We start from the raw sequence: 12,774 nt of genomic DNA, 5'->3' as shown, positions 1-12,774 counted from the left end.
ACACTCTCACTGGAGGAAAGATAGCCTCTTTAATAAATGGTGCTGGAAAAATTGGGCTTCAACTTGCCAAAGATTCAAACTAGACCTGTATCTCTCACCATGCACTAAACTAAAATCAAAATGGATTAAAGATCTAAATATTAAAATAGAAACTCTGAACCAGTTGGAACAGAGGTTAGGTAGAACCCTTGAAGACATCAGTGCAGGAAAAGATTTTATGAACAAAACCTCAGCTGCCCGTGATCTAGCACAAACAATCAACAAGTGGGATCTCTTCTTATTAAAAGGCTTCTGAACAGCAAGAGAAACCACCAGCAGTGTGAAGAGACAACCCACAATGTGGGAAAAAATCTTCACCTGCTCTTCCTCAGACAAAGGTCTACTATCTCGAATCTATAAAGAACTTAAAAAGATCAGACTTCCCAAATTTAAAGACCCAATCCGAAAATGGGCATCTGAAATGAACAGACATTTCTCATACAAAGAATTAGAAATAGCAAATAAATACATGAAAAAATGTTCAACATCACTGGTCATTTGAGAGATGCAAATGCAAACAATGTTGAGATTCCACCTCACTCCAGAAAGAATGGCTGCTATCATGAAATCAACCAATAACAAATGCTGGCGGGACTGTGGGGAAAGAGGAACCCTGCTCCACTGCTGGTGGGAGTGTAGACTGATGCAACCACTGTGGAAATCAGTATGGAGATACCTCAAAGAACTAGGACTGGAAGTCCCATTTGACCTCGCTATTCCACTGCTGGGGATCTTCCCCAAAGAATTAAAAGAATCATACCACAGTGATATATGTGCACCCATGTTCATAGCAGCACAATTTGTAATAGCTAAAACTTGGAAACAGCCCAAATGCCCATCAACTGGAGACTGGATAAAGAAAATGTGGGTTTTTTTATAAAATGGAGTACTACTCAGCCATAAAAAATGAGAAATTAGAGACATTTATAGCTAAGTGGATGCACATTGAGGCAATACTCTTAAGTGAAATAAATAGGATACACATGAATAAATTACGAATAGTTTCTCTGGTGTGAGAAACTGAAAGTGTAAATAAGGACTAAATGTATAATAGGTAATGTGAAATAGGAAGAAAAGGGGCAAAGGGGAAGGAAGTGGGAGAGCTAGTGGAAAGGATAGAAGGGAATGGGATTAATATGAGAAAATGGAAAAATAGGAACAAAATCTTTGTAAATAGGGAGGAATGGAGGGGTTGAAGGGAGGGCTGGGCAAGGGTGAAAAATAAGAACCAAGAGAGACTATGTAAAGGTGCAAATTTCCAATGATGAATGTCATTATATTGTATACCTAAAATGTACCAATGATTAGAATGAATAATCGAAAATGTAAAATAGGAAGAAAAGGTCCAAAGGGGTAGGGGTAGTGGGAGGGGCAGGGGAAAGGAAAGAAGGGAAAGGAAAAATGATGAGAAATGGAAAAAAATGGAAATAAAGTCTTTGTAAATAGGGAAGGGTGGAGGGGGTGAAGGGAGGGCTAGGAATGGGGAAAAAATAAGAACCAAGATGCATTATGTAAAGGTACAATTCCCAATGAGAAATGTAATTGTGTTTATACCTACAATGTTCCAATAAAAGAATTTAATTTTAAAAAAATATATATACATAACAGATAATTTAAGTAGTTAATTTGAGACCTTAGAAATATTTCTTCCACTGGAAAGGGATTTATGTATTTACTCTTGAGAAACACTAGCTTGAACCAGCATTTTTCAACATTTTTGTCATGTCAATCCTCTTTATTATTATACTCTAAGCCACTCAGTTATTTTTAGGTCATTTAAGAAATTTTTCAATGGCACATAAAAAGAACAGAGTTCACATAAAATATATGTTTTAGATACGTATTATTGATCCTTGTTTTGTGAAGTTTATTTTAACCCCATTTTAATAATATTTTTTACAAAAATATAAATACAGAGTTTTCGTTATATAATAGGATTATATTGTATGATTTATTTTCAATTAAGTATATAGAGAAAAGCATAACATTGACAAATTCAAACTTGACAATATATTCTCTTTTGATTTTGGACTAAATACATATTTCAATATATACTGAAATATAATAACATATTATGATACCAGAAACTGACATGACATGAAATACTTTTATTTCCTGGTTAAGTTAGGCAGGTGGCGGAACCACTGAGCTAAATCCCTGGCTGAGCAATTATTAGATATGGTACTCTAATCATTATTTCTAAGAAATTGAAGGCCAAATTAGGTGTTGTCATCAATCACTGTTTTCAGCATCAATTTTCTCAGTCCTAGAATTATGTATATGTGCAGTGTAAGAATTTTCATTATATGAATTAAACCTTTGAATTAAGTGAAAAAAAAAAAGATGAGAAAACTGACTCTAAAGCCACATATCACTAAGTAGCAGGATGCATAGGCAGAATGCCTATACTCTACACCCAGGTCTGTCACACACCACACAGGTGACTTTGAGAAAAATCAATTTCTAGGACCTCTCACTTTCTGACTCTAAAACTGAATTAAGAGCACACAAAACAGTAAGAACTAAGCAGCAACACACACCTGCCTGAGATGAAGGAGCAGGCTAGCAACCCACCAGTGCTCTGGCTACTGAGGAAATGAGAAAAAGCAAAGGATGGGGGCTGACAGATGTTTTCAGGGGTTATACAGCAAAGCACTGAGCACTAACTGTCCATTAACCTCACCCCTACCTGACCTCACAAACAGTACTTATGTAAAATACACAAGCAGTCACCAGAAGAGGATTGAAATGGGCACTAAAACAAGAGAACAAGGACAAGAAGACGACTGTTAGAAGAAGAGAAAGGCCATGGCTTGGGCTGAACAATTTAATCTTCTTTGCTAAAATAATGTATTTTCTTTTTTTTTTGTACCGGGGATCAAACTCAGGACCTTGCGCTTGTGAGGCAGGTGGCAGAACCACTAGCTAAATCCCCGGCCCTAAAATAATGAATTTCTTCTGTAACACTTTCAGTCATGATTCAGGAAAATGTTTGATAACATCAGCATCAGGACAAGGTACATCACTGCATTGCCTTAGCTTCAGTTTTCCTACCTGTAACCTGGAGGAAGCATAGTCCTTCCCCATCCATATGCTACAGTAAAGTCTTAGGTGTAATTACCATTGATACTTGGGAGACAAGGAGAAAGTGGGGCAACTCTGGAGCTTCAAAAAGGCAATGTAAAGTCATCCATGGAGTTAAAGCTAATGACAGAAAATGACCATAAGTTAGAAAAACATCTGGTCTCTTTGTGAGAACTTATTTCTAGTCCCTCAGTGCTAATGAGGCTTGTGATCTTGACCAGAATTACTTTGCCTTGCTGGCTCTCCGTGTTCTCACCTATAAAAGAGGTTGGCCTAGCTGGGTGTATGGCACATGCCTACAGTCCCAGCACTCTGGGAGGCTGAGGCAGGCGGATTGCAAATTCCAGGTCAGCCTGGGCAACTTAAGGACTTAGCAAGACTCAGAATCAAAATTAAAAAAAAAAATGCTAGCAATGTAGCTCACTGTGGAGGCCGCTGGATTATTACCAGCCCCCCCACACACAAAAGTTGGCCTAAATGACCTCTAAGTTCCTTTCTAAATTCCCTCAAACCTCAAAACACTCTAACATTTCTTTAAAAAATGATAATACATGTTCATGTGCCAGCAAAGGTTTCACTTGTTAGACCCTTGGGTAGGATAACTCTCAGGCATGCCTCAGTGAGACTCAACCCCACATTTCCTTACTTATAAAATGGCAGCAATATCATGTTCCTCATAGGAACCCTCAAGGGTTTTATGAAGAATAAATGAGATAAGGCATATACAGAACCTAGCATAGTACCTGGTATGTAGCCCGTGCTCAATAAAATTATTATAACATATACTTTTATTTTCCTCATTTTATAAGTTTGATCTTTTCTTATTAACAAATTAATGCTTTAGAAATGAATGACTATGCTTCCATAATTACTATTTGGAACTAGAATAAGTATATCTTGTCCAAGTCAATTTGTCAGCTTAATTAACAGCACTAAAATGTTTTATCAAGTTTAATAAACTCTGGATAATGCCATAGTATGTATTTTTTATTTTAATTTTTATGTAAGCTAGTTAAAGCAGGCAGGAACCAGCTCTAAGTTCCACATATTGGTTCACATTATTAAAATGAATTTAAACATCGTATAGAAGCCAAAAGTCCAATTTAAAGTAAGAAGTATGAGTTGATTGTGTATCATTACGATGGTTTTCTGAGCAAAGCAAAGAAAATCTATATGGACTGTGGCAAAGTTTTTCTTTGTCTTTCTCACTGTAGTAACTCTAGACACAATGGCTCTGACTACCTATTACAATATAGCATAACCAACTGTAGTCAGACTAATAGCAATTTTGACTGGTTCTGGTTAATCAAAAAAAATTGATAGTGAAATATCAAAGTTAGACATATACTATAGACATTTTATTTACTTAAAGTGTACAAGTATGTTTTAATTTCCTCATTTTTAAAAGCATATACAAGACTTCCCTCTAGAAAATGCTTCTCACCAGTATTTTTCCAGTATAATTTATATCCAGACTTTATTTTCTACAATTTCCAGTTTTAGTTTTCTAAGCTGATCAAAAATATAAAAACAAAACAATGAAACAAATTCTTGAGGCAAGTTCAGGTTATTTTCTTTCCACTTTTTATGATTTTCTTTCTGATCTTTTATAGTTTCAGTGGCTCACTTTCATGGAAATTTTCCAAAGAATTCAACTTCCTTTTCACATAATACTCTGTCCTTTTGCACTTAGGTTTCATAAGTTTACACTTGTTTAAATTATCTATTGCAACAAGTGTACCTGGCATCAATAGGTTTGCAACAAATACAACATCCTGTTGTTGGGCCAATTACCCAGCAACTGGAGTAGGGAACAGGCCTCTAGGAATCAGTGTCATCAGGCCTGGGTCCAGCTCATCTGCTTCGTGGGGAAATGAAGAGTGTAGTCATGTTAGGCCAACTTGTTAGAGTTAAGGGGATTATATTATTAAGATGAACCACGTGCAAATTGACAACATTCAACTGTGTAAGATTGGCTCTGTGCCTCATACTAGATTTAAAAACTGTGCTGCTCAGTTTGTAATAGCTAAAGCTTGGAAGCAGCCCAAGTGCCCATCAACTGGAAACTGGATAAAGAAAATGTGTTTTTTTTAATAAAATGGAGTATTACTCAGCCATAAAGAATGAAAAACTAGAGTCACTTATAGCTAAATGGATGCATATTGAGGCCACACTCTTAAGTGAAATAAATAGGACATACATGTGTAAATACCAAATAGTTTCTCTAGTGTGAAAAACTGATAGTGTAAACAAAGGTTAAAATGATTAAAATGAATAATTGATAATTTGAAATAGGAAAAAAGGTCCAAAGACGAAGGAGTGAAAGGAGGGGAAGGGGAAAGGAAAAGAGGTAAAGGAAAAACTATGAGAAAAGAAAAAAAAATGGAAATGAAATCTATGTAAGTAGGGAAGGGTGGAGGGGGTGAAGGGCTCACAGTTAATGGGGAAAAAAATAAGAACCAAGATACATCATGTACAGGTACAAACACCCAATGATAAATGTAAACGAATTGTATACCTAAAATGTACCTATAAAATGTACCAATAAAATTTTTTTAAAAATAAAAAAAACTGTGCTGCTGGTGGTTATGGCCTGAGTGACTGCTTCTCCCAGCTGACTGATTTGACTTTAACCTGGAAATCTTAGAAATTATATGGGAAAATTATTTTATTTGATTAATACTATAATCAAAAAATATGTAAGATGGTATGCCTATTTCTGTCATTTACAAAAAGAATAATTTTACATACTAATATGTGCTTTTAATATATCTAAATCAATTATCAGTAATAATTGAAAATTTTAATTTTTTAGAAGACTAATCTTATAAACTGTCCAGTTTGTATTGGTTTCCAAATTTTCCGTAACTTATGAATAGTCACAACTGGATGAATCACAAAAGCACATATAAGATATATTTTTGTCTAAATACTATGCTTATGGTATGTTTCTTTCTATCCTGTATGATAGGTACTGTTTAAATTCCTATCACTTCTCAGTTTGACATGCTACCATATTTACAATGGCTCCAAAACTATTTGATAAATAACATTCTTCCCTATCCTAAAATTGCTGATTTTAGACCCTAGCCTTCAGAGCTGTGAGACAATACATTTCTGTTGTTTTAAGTGACCTGTTTTGTGGTATATTGTTATAGCAACCCTACTGTTCATATTGAATTAAACTGTTGTTGCTTCTTAGAGAAGGTAGGTGTAATGTATCTATCCTACTGTTTTGTTTTTTGTTTTACATTTATTTCAGGAATCTGTGTGTACTGAACACCATAAAATAGACCACAGTTGTTGACAAAATAATTCCACTTCTGGAACACTCTCTGTTATGGTTTACCTATGAAGTATCCTCCAGAGAGTCATATATCGAGGGCTTTATCCTCAATGCAGCAATGTTCAGAGATGGAGCTTAGAGAAGTGACTGGATCACGAGGGTGTTAACCTCACCAACAGATTAATCTATTGATGAGTTCAGAGCTGTATGGGCTATTAAAAAGCAGAGCCCAGCTGAAGGAAGTAGGTCACTAGAGACAGTGCCTTTGAAGGGTATATTTTGTCCCTGGCCCCTTTTCTCTTTGCCTCTTTTACCCTTTTATTTCTTAGTCACCACAAGGTGAGCAGCTTTCCTCTGCTATACCCTTCCACCATGATGTTTCTGCCTTGCCACAGGCCTAAAAGCAATGGAACTGGTCAACTATGGACTAAAACCTCTGAAACTGTGAGCCAAAATAAATCTTTCCTCCTTTGAGTAGTTTATTCTAGGTACACTGTCAAGGGGCAGAAAGCTGACTAACATTATCTTATGGAATTAATCCCCAATTTACAAAATGATATGTTTGCAAAAACTATTATTTAGTTTATAATGTGTTGCTAGACTATCCAACAATGGAGTGTTAAGTAAAGCACATTATAATCACTGGACTATTACACAAACAGTAAGTGTTCAAAATTATTTAAGATGAAAAGTGTTTATTTTATATGGAAAACTAAGAACATGAAAACTGTGTACGAAGTATGATGTGAAAAACATGCACAGAAAAGAGAGGCAAAAACAAAAGCAAAATAGTCATTGTGGTGGAATTAGGTTTAATGGACTGGAACTCTCTTCTTGTCTCCCCAGGCTTACCATTTTAGTGCTGCCTTCCAGTTTTCTTTACTCTTCACCTCAAACCTTCGTATGAATAGCCAATTCTTTCTGGGCAATGCCTCTCAAGCTGAGTTCAGGCCCACAATACCTTACACAGGTTTTGTGAAAAGATTCCTATTTGGCCTGACTGAAACCTCATTCAACTATAATATCTACCACAGAACAAAAGTGCTAACTATATCCAGTGTTAACATGTTCGTTTGTGGTTTATGCATTTTATGTGTGTACTATTTTATCAATAAGAAGGTGCTTTTAAAAAATACTAGTTTCTTTTTTGTTAAGATTTTAAGATAAGATTCATAGTTGCCCACTGACTTGGTTCTACTTCATTATACCTCTACAGACAATGTTTAGTCAGGATAACTGAGTACTAGCTGTAGCAGTGCAGTGGGCACAGGCCTTTCCCCCTTCATGGACACTGTCTACAAGCTCCTGTGTCTACTAATGCAAACTCCTTAACATTCTCTAACATCTGGCTTCATTTCCAACATCACGAAACCTTCTCCATCTCTGCTACCTTAATTGTGTCACATCACATTTTACAAATATTTGTTAACTATTAGGTATAACACCTGAAGATGTAATGTCCTAAGTTCTTAATGACCTTTATGTGGAAAGCATTTTCAAAAGAAGATAATCAACAGTAGAAACTGGTATACAGTAAGTGATCAGTGAGGTGAGGAAGAGGGAATCTTCATGGAAAGAGGATTAGCAATGCCTCTCAAGTGTAATTCAGGCCCATAACACCTTACACAGGTTTTGTGAAATGATTCCTATTTGTCCTGACTGCAGCTTCATCCAACTATCATATCTAGTGGGGGCTGAGATTGATGAAGGCTAGACGTGACCACATAAAAGTTGAAAAAAAAGAGATTTCATGTTTAGGAAGGGGTAGCATGAGACACAACAGCTAAGTTCCGCATCTTGGTGACTAGGATAATGGTGAGACCCCTGAGCAATAATCCTGTACAGGAACTATGGGGAGAAACCAAATTCAATTGGAGTATCATAATGTTCACTGAGATGTTATAACAAAACTGAAGAAGACACGTGAGAAGCACTGACTCTTAAGCCACAAAAGTAAAGGTGAGTGAAGTAGCAAAATCCCATAAACCTATGTTTTTAAAAAAGAGAGGGTTGGGGATGGTGCTCAGGAAAAGGGTGCACGTTTAGTGTGCACAAGTCCTTGTGCTGGGTCACCAGAGAGAAACTACCTAGTAGAAAAGTACACAAGAAGGAAGAAAGGGGACCAAAGGTCAAGAGCCTGGTCTATGATGCTCACAACAGTACCAGCGCTTCAGGAAAGTAAGGACCCAGAAAAGAACTCCAGGTGAGGGGGTTTCGCGCAGAAAACAACAGCTTCTGCCCAAGAGCCTGATGCTCAAGCTGAAATCCCTACTGGTGTGTCAGGTGTGGGCCTTCTATGCCTTAGTTTCCTCATTGGTAAAATGAGAATAATATTACCTTCTTCACAGGATTGTCGAAAACTTACCTCGTTAACGCACTTAGATCAGTGCCCTGCCTAGCACATAAGAACTTGACAAATGTCTGCCATAGTATAGGGATGGATTTTATTTAGTTCTCGGTGACCTTGGGCAAACCAATTTCTGTAGGCAATTAATGAGCAAAGTGCAGTAAGAAGGCAGTGACTGACACAAAGTATCGAGGACAAGGGCGCTTAAGCAATAAAGACAGAGTGGGAAAAAGGGGGTAGGGTTAAGTGAAAAAGCTGAGAGTCTGTCTCAGCAAGAGCGGGTAAAAACCCATAGGGAGGAACTCGGGTGCTAACACTATTTTCCGACGCATCGGGACGCTTCGCCTACCCTCACAGGGAGCTGGGCCGGGTAGAGCGCAGGTCCTTCCTGTCCCCAGTTCCCTCGGGAGCTCACTGAGCGCTCCCTGCGCATCCGGTAAGTTTGAATCAGCGCTGGCTGATGACAGAAGGGCCCATTTCCCAACGAGCGACACCTTGGAGATAAAATGAAAGGCTTCCGTCTTCCATCTCTGGAACGACCTGTTCCACAGCTCTGTACTCGTCCTCCCTCCCAGGCCAGCGGCAGCCACCGGGCTAAGATGCTGCTCCGGGAGCCAAAGCGACAGCGCCCCAGTTCACCCCGATCGCGAGAACACAAAAGCGCCCAGGGGAGGAGGGCTGCGGAAAGAGGGGCTCGGGACGCCTTGGGCGGCAGGCGAGGCCAGGTCCCCGGCGCAGGGCGACCCGCGGCCAAGGTCGCCAGGTCCTCCGCCCCTGTCCCGCCTCCGCCTCCTTCCCCGGCCCCGCTGCCCCGACCCCTGCGTAGCGCGGGCCGCGACCTCCCCAGTGGGATGCTGACGCGGTGGGAACACTGGGAGCAGGGTGTGGGCCCCGGACTCCCGCGGAGCCCCCAAGTCCGAGCGGGCCTGGCCGGACTGTCTGGGGCCCCTGCGCTCGGCTCCCGCCCCGCCTCTCCCCACTGCACAAAGTTCGAACCGGCCCGGCCCGGCCCGCGGGTCCCGCGCCTGCACTCACCGCGCCGGGAGCGGAGCTCTCACAGCGGCGCCTGCCGCCCGCACCGCCGACCAGACTGTGAAAGGGCGCGGGCGGGGAGCGGGTGCCACCTGCGGGATCGCCCACCCCGCCGCGTCACGCAGGGCGGCGCCGTCCCCGGTTCGCCCGCCCGCAGCCTCTTCCGCCAGGTGCCCGCCGCCGGCGCCCCAGGTGCGGGCCGGGGAGCGGGGGGCGGAGCCGAGCGCGCGCCCGCGCCGGGCCCCGCGCCCCAGCGCGCTCGGGCGGCCGGCTAGGGCGGCCGTCCTCCTCCTTAAGTTTCTTTCTGAGCACAAATGCTTTCTCTGCGGGTCCTCTTAAAGATTTCCTTTAAATAGAATGAGAACGGTGGTCCGGCATAACTCAGTTGGGAATGGGTTCTAGGAAAATGAAAAGAGGAACACCGGCTGTGGGGAAGCTGGGAAGCGGAGAAGAGAAAAGGGGAGTCCTGCTCCCGAAAGACAATTCGGGGAGTTGGTTCACGTCTGAAACCGAGGCTGCACCGACCCAAGGACGTCCTCAGGGAACGATCTCGATTTAGAGCAGCACTGTCCTGAGGGATTATTAAGAAATTGATGAAATGTTGCAGATATTTGGGGAACAGACTTTTAGAGCAATGACGAGCAGATTGTATATAATATTAATGGACCATTTTCCTGTTATCATCAACAGCAAACGCAGTTGTTGAGGGGAACGAAGTCTAACACACTCATTTCTCCTTATCTTCTCTTGGGCTGGGAGGCAGACTGGGAGGCGGACTGGGGGATCAGTGTTAGGCCTGAGCCTTGGGTCTGATATTTGCTGCTGTTACAATTTGGAAGCGTAGCGTCAAGACAAGGGGCATGCTTACAAGGCAAAACCAGGCGCTAGAATCAGACTGACTTCTAGAACCTCCTCCCCCCAGTAATAGCCTGGGAAGTTGCATTTCTGACCCAGGCATCTCACAAATGTGGATTGTGTTCTTGTGCTGTGAGTACTTAACATGGAATCAGGCTAAAGGTCAAGACAACTGGGGAGTCCAGGTGGAGAGAAGAACAATCAGTGGGCCAGAAGCATGAATAAGTTATCTTGCTGTGGCTTTATCCTAGTACATTGAGCAGGAGGTTTTAATGCTTTATGTAAAACCCACTTATGCCATTGAGAAGAAAACCAAAAACATGAAAGCTCAAACTTAAGAGAATCTTGGAGTCAAAGAAACTGAAGATTTCTCCATTTTAGATCAAGTTTCTTGCATATTATAAACAGATTATAGGCCTGGGATTTAGCTCAGTGGCACCTGCACCTGCCTTGTAAGGGCAAAATCCTGAGTTTCATCTCCGGTACCAAAACAAACAAACAAACAAACAAAAATAAACAGATTATTTAGTAGATTGGAAAATCTTTTGGGAATTAGAAATGATTGCTTAATGACAGTTACCTCTGAGTCTGTTGGTATATCTATATGAAATTTCAAATACACAGAAGGTCAAATAGATTCATTTTTAAAGGAATATTTGAATGCCACTGCATGCTACCAGATTGACCTGAAGATTCAACAGATGGCAAAACAAAAATATATTCCCTGTTCTCAGGGACTGTACATTCATTCTAGTTGGGGATTACAATTAATGGAATTATGAATAAATAACTAAAATATGTACAAGGGAGGGAGAAGAAAAAAGGGGAGAGACTAGAGGGTCTTTTGGAGATGCAGTGGTACAGAGATTAGAAAAGGCCTCAAAGAAAGGGGCTATTTGAGTGGAGATTTTAAAGTGATGCGGTGGCCAGCCATGTCTCCAGGTAACCACTCTCAATCAATGGCAACAGCAGTCAATGAGAACAAGCCTGGCTGGAATGTTAAAATTAATAAAATAGCAGGAAGGTCAGAGTGGTTGAACTGGAGTGAGTAGGGATAGTAACAATAAACAAGGTCAAAACCTTTAGAAGCAGTTTGAGTAAAGAACTGACACCATATGGCTGACATTGGAAAGGAAGTATTCAGGCAACATGTTTTGAGCACAGAGTATGGGGTGATGAGACTAAGAGCTGAAGCAAGAAGATATTAGGAGGCTCTTACACAATCCAGATGAAAGATAAGGTGGCTTGCACTAGGTTGGTAGTAATGAAAGGGCCAGATTTTAAAGACACTCTGAAGGTATCAAGGGAGTTTCTCAAAGATGTGGTGGGAGGTGAGAGGGGTTTTTTTTGTTCTTTAAGTCAAGAACGACACCAGGACATTTGTCTTACACTAAGGTAAGGTGAAACTGACCACTTAATAAGAGGAAGACTGTGGGGAGAAAATCTGGAAAGGTGTAGGAGTAGTTTGGGAAATATTTAATTTGAGATTCCTATTAGATATCCAAATGGGCATGTCAAGTAGGCAGTTTGTTTTATCACTCTGGAGTTCAAGAAAGGCCTAGGCTTATAGATCGTATTTAAAGATATGAAAGTGTCTAAGGGCACCAAGAGTAAGAAAAGAGAAGAGATCTGAAAATTGGTCCTGGAAGACTTCAGGTCATAAATGGTCAGGGGAATGAGGAACAGTGGGGGAGGGATGTGTTCTGGAAGGCAGGTGTGTTAGGTATTGCAGCAATAATGCCTTATATCTTCACTTTACATCTCAATAGCTTTTGGCCATTTATTTGTTTTCATGCCCACAGGTGTGTGGGTTGGTTTCATTCAGCTGTCCTAGGCTGTGCCTAACTGAGTAGCTCAGCTCTATGTTGAGGGTTGAGGTTAAATCTTCAATGTGTGTTTCTCCTGGAGCCCAGCTAGTTTGGAGATCTTTTTTATGATCACTGAGATGCAAAAGCCAATCCAAAGCCCATGAGCAGGTTGAAGGCCTCACATCATGTTGGCTAATACTACATAGGCTTAAGTATGTCACATAGCCACATCCAGTGTCAAAATAGTAGGGAAACATTCATCCCATAGTGAAGAAAATCAGCAGTTCTATTTACTGAACAGTAATTCAGACTCTTATCACAGC

The 12,774-nt window shown here is 40.6% G+C and overlaps 1 protein-coding gene across 4 annotated transcripts in view; it reads right to left on the bottom strand.

Annotated features, from left to right (window-relative positions):
- Elovl7 (ELOVL fatty acid elongase 7) overlaps window positions 1–9,989 on the bottom strand; it is a 93,455-nt gene extending 83,466 nt beyond the window's left edge. For 2 of the 4 annotated variants that reach the window (XM_004862898.4, XM_021242943.2), the window contains exon 1: window positions 9,792–9,989. The gene's annotated coding sequence lies outside the window, so the exon portion shown is untranslated. Of the gene's footprint in view, window positions 1–9,105; window positions 9,251–9,791 lie in introns of all 4 variants that reach the window. The other 2 variants (XM_021242942.2, XM_087189585.1) reach the window with 2 other exon arrangements.
- Between the last annotated feature and the right edge of the window lie 2,785 nt (window positions 9,990–12,774).

Source organism: Heterocephalus glaber, unplaced genomic scaffold (assembly GCF_053883595.1).
Source record: "Heterocephalus glaber isolate CG9 unplaced genomic scaffold, H.glaber_assembly_v1.0 deba00001543, whole genome shotgun sequence".
Lineage (NCBI taxonomy): Eukaryota > Metazoa > Chordata > Mammalia > Rodentia > Bathyergidae > Heterocephalus > Heterocephalus glaber.
This window is presented reverse-complemented; position numbering and strand designations above follow the sequence as displayed.